Raw genomic sequence first — 7,816 nt, 5'->3', positions numbered from 1 at the left:
TAGGTCACAATTCCTTCCACAAACTTTACACAACATATAGAAACCATCATCAAGGCATGAAATATACAATGAAGTCATGAAAATCACAATATAAGACCCACGGGCATGCTAGACACCAACGTATAGATACTCGTCACCATGCCTATACGTCGTACTCAATAATTACCACATAGCAATTAGGACTCAACTCCTAATCCCTCAAGCTAAGGTTAGACCAAACACTTACCTCGATGCCACGAACACAATTCACGTCTCAATTATAGCTTTACCCCTTGATTCCACCACCAATTCGCTCGTATCTTGTCACAAGTTACTTAATTATATCAATAAACGCTAAATGAATCAACTCCCATGCATGAAAATAAGTTTTCCAAAGTTTTACCCAAAAAGTCTAAAATCGACCCCGGGCCCGCTTGGTCCAAACCCGAAATTCGGACCAAAACCCGATTAGCCATTCACCCCCGAGCCCGGATATATAATTGGTTTTGGAATCCGACCTCAATTTGAGGTCTAACTCCCCAAATTTCAATATTCTTAGGTTTTTCCCAAAATTCCCAATTCCACCATGAAAACCCTAGATTCTAGGATGAAATCTTGTAAAAAGAAGTTAAGAAGTAAAGAAAATGAGCTAGAAATCACTTACCAATGTTTTGGAGAAGAAAGGTTGTTTGAAAAATCGCCTCTTATGTTTTTGGGGTTTTGAAAAATAAAAAATAACTGAAAATCCCGTCTAAATATACCCCTCTCAGACCCCCTATGCGGACCGCACAAAATCGAGTGCGGTCGCACAGATCTCCCTGATGACCCGTGAAGCTGTGCGGACAGCACAAAATCGAGTGCGGCCGCACAGCCCCCCACCGCACTGGCCCCTTCCGCGGTCGCACACGAATTCTTGCGGACCGCACTGGCGGGTTCAGAGATCTGCAATTTCTCTGAACCTGTAATAACTGTGTTTTTAAGCCTAAGACATCCCGGAACCTACCCGAAACTCACCCGAGCCCTCGGGGCTCCCAACCAAACATACGTACTAACTCAAAAATATCATATGAACTTATCCGTACGATCAAATCGCCAAAATAACATCATAAACATCAAATTAAACCTCAAAATCAATGAAATATTTCAAAACTTCTTAAAACATCAAATTTTGCATTTAAGGTCCGAATCACATCAAACGGATTCCGTTTCTCACCAAACTTGACAGAATTATCTTAAATCATACTCCCTCCGTTTCAATTTATGTGAACCCATTTGACTGGGCACGGAGTTTACGAAAAGAGAGAAGACTTTTGAACTTGTGGTGTTAAATGAAGCACATATATTTTGTGTGGCTATAAATCATTGCATAAAGGTAAATTGTTTCCAAATAGGGAAAGATGTCATTCTTTTTGGCACGGACTAAAAAGAAAATAGGTTCACATAAATTGAAACGGAAGGAGTATATAAGACCTGTACCGGGCGCCGGAACCAAAATACGGGCCCGATACCAACATGTTCTAATCAAAATTCATTTCCAAATCCTTTAAACAATTTCAGAAAACAATTTTCTTCAAAAATTCATTTCTCGGGCTTGGGACCTTGAAATTCGATTCCGGGCATACGCCCAAGTCCCATATTTTCCTACGGACCCTCCGGGACCGTCAAATCACGGGTCCGGGTCCGTTTACCCAAAACGTTGACCGAAGTCAAATTAATTCATTTTATAGTCAAAATTTATCATTTTTCACAGATTTTCACATATAGGCTTTCCGGCTACGCGCCCGAACTGCGCATGCAAATCGAGGTGAAGCTAAAAGAGGTTTTTAAGGCCTCAAAACGCAGAATTTAATTTAAAAACAAATGATGACCTTTTGGGTCATCATATCCTCCACCTCTAAAACAACTGTTCGTCCTCGAACGGACAGAAGAAGGAAGTACCTGAGTCGGAGAAAAGATGGGGGATAACGGCTCCGCATATCGGACTCAGACTACCAGGTCAATGCCTCAACAGGCTGACCTCTCCACTGAACACGAACAGAAGGAAAACTCTTCGATCTCAACTGACGAACCTGCCGGTCTGGAATAGCTACCGGCTCCTCCTCATAAGACAAGTCCTTGTCCAACTGGACAGTGCTGAAATCTAACACGTGGCCGTGATACTTCCGAAGCATGGACACATGAAACACTGGATGCACGGCTGATAAGCTCAGTGGCAACGCAAGTCTATAAGCCACCTCTCCCACTCGATCAAGAATCTCAAACGGGCCAATGAACCTAGGGCTAAGCTTGCCCTTCTTTCCAAATCTCATCACGCCCTTCATAGGCGACACCCGAAGCAATACCCGCTCACCGACCATGAATGCCAAATCACAAACCTTACGGTCGGCATAACTCTTTTGACTTGACTGAGTTGTACGAAGCCTATCCTGAATGATCCTGACCTTGTCCAAGGCATCCTGAACCAGATCCGTACCCAACAACCGAGCCTCTCCCGGCTCAAACCATCCAACCGGCGACCGGCACCGCCTACCATACAAAGCCTCATAAGGAGCCATCTGGATACTCGACTGGTAGCTGTTGTTGTAGGCAAACTCTGCTAATGGCAAAAACTGATCCCACGAACCTCCAAAGTCAATGACACAAGCTCGGAGCATATGCTCCAAAATCTGAATAGTCCGCTCGGACTGCCCGTCCGTCTGAGGATGAAATGCGGTGCTCAACTCAACCCGTGTGCCCAACTCTTGCTGAACTGCCCTCCAAAAATTTGAGGTAAACTGCGTACCTCGATCCGAAATGATAGACACGGGCACACCATGAAGGCGAACAATCTCCTGGATATAGATCTCAGCTAACCTCTCAGAAGAATATGAGACTGCCACAGGAATGAAATGCGCTGACTTGGTCAGCCTATCAACAATGACCGACACTGATCAAACTTCTTCTGAGTCCGTGGGAGTCCAGTAACAAAGTCCATAGTGATACGCTCCCACTTCCACTCAGTTATCTCAATCTTCTGAAATGAACCATCGGGCCTCTGATGTTCGTACTTAACCTGTTGACAATTCAAACACCGAGCCACATATGCAACGATATCCTTCTTCATTCTTCGCCACCAATAATGCTGCCGCAAGTCCTCATACATCTTCGCGGCGCCCGAATGAATAGAGTACCGGGAGCTATGGGCCTCCTCTTAAATCAACTCTCGAAGACCATCCACATTAGGCACACAAACTCGACCCTGCAATCTCAAAACTCCATCATCACCTAGGGTAACATGCTTGGCACCTCCGTGCTGCACCGTGTCTCTGAGGACACACAAATGGGGATCATCATACTGCCGATCTCGGATACGCTCCAATAATGAAGAACGAGCGACTGTGCAAGCTAGCACACGGTTGGGCTAAGAAACATTCAGCCTCACGAACTGGTTGGCCAAGGCCTGAACATCCAAAGCAAGCGGTCTCTCACCGACCAGAATATAAGCTAAACTGCCCATACTGGCTGACTTCCTACTCAGAGCATCGGCCACCACATTGGCCTTCCCGGGATGATATAAAATGGTGATATCATAGTCTTTCAACAACTCCAACCACCTCCTCTGCCTCAAATTCAACTCCTTTTGCTTGAACAAATACTGCAAACTGTTGTGATCTGTGAACACCTCACATGCCACGCCATACAGATAATGCCTCCAGATCTTCAATGCGTGGACAATGGCTGCTAGCTCCAAATCGTGAACCGGATAGTTCTTCTCATAATCTTCAACTGCAGCGAAGCATAGGCAATGACCTTGCCATCCTGCATCAATACCGCACCAAGACCAACACGAGATGCATCACAATAAACTGTATAAGGCCCTGAACCTGTGGGCAAAACCAACACCGGTGCCGTGGTCTGAGCTGTCTTGAGCCTCTGAAAGCTCGCCTCACACTCGTCCGGCCATCTGAACTGGGCACCCTTCTAGGTCAACCTGGTCATCGAGGCTGCGATAGATGAAAACCCCTCTACGAACCGACGATAGTAGCCTGCCAAACCCAAGAAACTCCGGATCTCTGTAGTTGATGCTGGTCGAGGCCAGTTCTTGACTGCCTCAATCTTCTTCGGATCAAGCTGAATACCCTCTGCTGACACCACATGACCCAGGAACGCAACTGAACTCAACCAGAACTCACACTTCGAAAACTTGGCGTACAACTAACTGTCCCTCAAAAACTGAAGAACCACTCTAAGATGTTGTTCGTGCTCCTCCCGGCTGCGGGAATATATCAAAATATCATCAATAAAGACTATCACGAACGAATCCAAGTTAGGCCTGAACACTCGGTTCATCAAATCCATAAAAGCTGCTGGGGCATTTGTCAACCCGAACGACATTACCAAAAACTCATAATGCCCGTACCGAGTGCGAAAAGCTGTCTTAGGGACATCGAATGCCCTAATCCTCAACTGATGGTAGCCAGATCTCAAGTCAATCTTTGGAAATACCTTGGCACCCTGAAGCTGATCGAACAAATCATCAATCCTCGGCAGCGGATACTTATTCTTGATTGTAACCTTGTTCAATTGCCGGTAATCTATACACATTCACATCGATCCATTTTCTTCTTAACAAACAACACCGGCGCACCCCAAGGCGAAACACTGGGCCTAATGAAACCCTTTTCAAGCAAGTCCTTCAACTGCTCCTTCAGCTCTTTCAACTCAGGCGGGGCCATACGTTACGGCGGGATAGAAATGGGCTGAGTGCCCGGAGCCAAATCAATGCAAAAGTTAATATCCCTATCGGGTGGCATGCCCGGCAGGTCTGAAGGGAATACCTCAGGAAACTCACGGACAACGGGCACAGACTCAATAGAAGGAACCTCAGCACTAGAATCACGAACATAGGATAAATAGGCCAAACACCCCTTCTCGACCATACGCCGAGCCTTCATATAGGAGATAACACTACGGGTAGAATGACCAGGAGTCCTTCTCCACTCCAAACGAGGTAAACCCGGTAAGGCTAAGGTCACAGTCTTGGCATGACAGTCCGAGATAGCGTGATAAGGTGATAACCAGTCCATCCCCAATATAACATCGAAATCAACCATGTCCAGAAGAAGCAAATCTACACGAGTCGCAAGACCTCCAATCACAACTATACATGCACGATGGACTCGATCTACCACAATAGAATCACCCACCGGTGTGGACACATAAATAGGAGCACTCAAAGGATTACTAGGCAGGACCAGATACGGTGCAAAATAAGATGACACATACGAATATGTAGACCCTGGATCAAATAACACTGAAGCATCTCTATCACATACCAGAACGGTACCTGTAATAACTGCATCGGAAGCCTCAGCCTCGGGCCTGGCTGGAAGAGCATAACATTGGGGTTGGGCCCCACCACCCTGAACCACATCTCTGGGACGGTCTGCCACTGGCTGGCCTCCACATCTAGCGGCCTGAGCTCCACCTCTAGGACCTCTACCTCCACCTCTAGCACCTCTACCCCCACCTCTAACTGGCTGGGCGGGCTGTGGAACACTCGGTGCTGAACCATGGCACGGGAACCCTGATGCTGAGAGCTACTCGGTGCTCGAGGGCATAATCTAGCAATGTGACCCACATCACCACAAGTGTAGCAAGCCCTCGCCTGCTGAGGCTACTGACCCTGATGACCTGAATGACCACCCCGAAAACTCTGAAGCGGCGGTGCACTGATGGGAGCTGGTGGTGCACTGTAGGACTGCTGATCAGAATGCTACATCTGAGGACCACGGCCACCTAAAGCACCGTGAGAAACCTGAAGTGCCGACTGAAAAGGCCTAGAGGATGGCCTCTACCATACGTATCTCTACCTCCAGACGAGGTACCACTGAATCTGCCTGAATGACGGGGCCTCTTGTCTGACCTGTGACCACCCCCCTGTGACAGAACCATCTCCACTCTCCTGGCCACATTGGCTGCCTCCTGGAAAGAGATCTCACTCCCAGTATCTCTAGCCATCTGAAGACGAATCGGCTGAATAAGTACATCAATGAACCTCTTTACCCTCTCTCTCTCGGTAGGAAGTATGATAAGAGCATGACGAGCCAAATCGATGAATCTGGTCTCATACTGGGTGACAGTCATGGAACCCTGCTGGAGGCGCTCAAACTGCCTCCGATAGGCCTCTCTCTGAGTGATAGGGAGAAACTTCTCCAGAAATAGCTGCGTGAACTGCTCCCAAGTCAAAGCTGGTGATCCGGCCGGTCTAGCCAAGCAATAATCTCTCCACCAAGTCTTGGCGGATCCAAACAAGCGAAAAATGGCAAAATCGACCCCATTGGTCTCAACTATCCCCATGTTCCTGAGAACCTCATGACAACTGTCTAGATAATCCTGGGGATCCTCAGTAGATGCACCGCTGAAAGTAGTAGTGAAGAGCTTGGTGAACCTGTCCAATCTCCACAAAGCATCGGCAGACATAGCTGCTCCATCACTGGCCTGGGCTACCACACCCGGCTGAGCTGCTCCAACTGGATGAACTGCTGGAGTCTGAAACTGGGGAGCTACCTGCTCCGGAGTGCGAGTAGCAGGAGTCTGGGCTCCTCTTCCAGCCTGAGAGATGACTGGTGCTACAGGAAGCAAGCCTACCCGGGTGACACTCTCCATAAGGCCCACTAGACGGACCAGAGCATTCTGAAGAACTGGGGTGGCAATAAACCCCTCTGGGACCTGAGCTGGGCCCACCGGAACTGCTGGGGTCGGAACCTCATCATCAACATCAACCTGAGGCTCCGCCGCTGGTGCTGCTTCTCGGGGCTGAGCTCTGCCCCTACCTCGGCCTCGCCCTCTGCCCCTCATGGGAGCTGCTGCTGGGGGCTCGGGCTGCTGGTCAGCGGATGAGGAAGCGCATGTTCTCGGCATCTGCGAGAGAACAGAATAGAAATTCAATCAGCATTGCGAAACCAAACCGCATGATAGGAAAGAAGAGAGGTGAAATTTTCCTAACTCTGTAGCCTCTGGGGGATAAATACAGACGTCTCCGTACCAATCCCTCAGACTCTACTAAGCTTGTCTGTGAACTGTGAGACTCATGTAACCTAGAGCTCTGATACCAACTTGTCACGACCCAGATTTCCCACCCTCGGGAGTCGTGATGGCGCCTACTAATGTGAGCTAGGCAAGCCAATTATTGAACAGTTTACCTTTATCCATTTTTACACCTTTTTGACATTTATAAAGCAATAATGTGAAAACCGCAGAAATTTCAAATTTAAGCGGAAGACAACGATAACATATATGAAAAACTATATCTATTACAAATACTTAAGCCTTAATCACCCAGAACTGGTGTCACAATACCACAGACGATCTAAGAGTGCTAAATACAAAGTCTGAAAACAAAAGATATCACTATTTCTGAAATAAAGAAATGAAACAGGAAGTAAAGGATAGAGGAGATGCCAGTGCCTGCGGACGCCTACAGGTCTACCTTGGATCTCCGCGTGGACTGAAGGTAGTCACTCAATCTACGGTCTAAAATCAACAGCACTGGGATCTGCACAAAAGAGTGCAGAGTGTAGCATCAGCACAACCGACCCCATGTGCTGGTAAGTGCCTAGCCTAACCTCGGCGAAGTAGTGACGAGGCAAGGACCGGACTACCAAATAAATGTGTGCAGTTATATAATATCCAACAGAAAGTAAAGCAGAAATAAACAAGTAAAGATGGGAGGGGGAGCATGCTGTGGGGGAGATAACAAATGCGAATAGAATGACATCAAACAAACGAAAGAAGCAACATAACTCGGATATTAACAAGGATCAAAAATCAATAAATGCACGGCAACTCCCTTCGT

Source organism: Nicotiana attenuata, unplaced genomic scaffold (genome assembly GCF_001879085.1).
Source record: "Nicotiana attenuata strain UT unplaced genomic scaffold, NIATTr2, whole genome shotgun sequence".
Taxonomy (NCBI): domain Eukaryota; kingdom Viridiplantae; phylum Streptophyta; class Magnoliopsida; order Solanales; family Solanaceae; genus Nicotiana; species Nicotiana attenuata.
The sequence above is the reverse complement of the archived record's forward strand: the minus strand, read 5'-3'. Positions refer to the sequence as shown.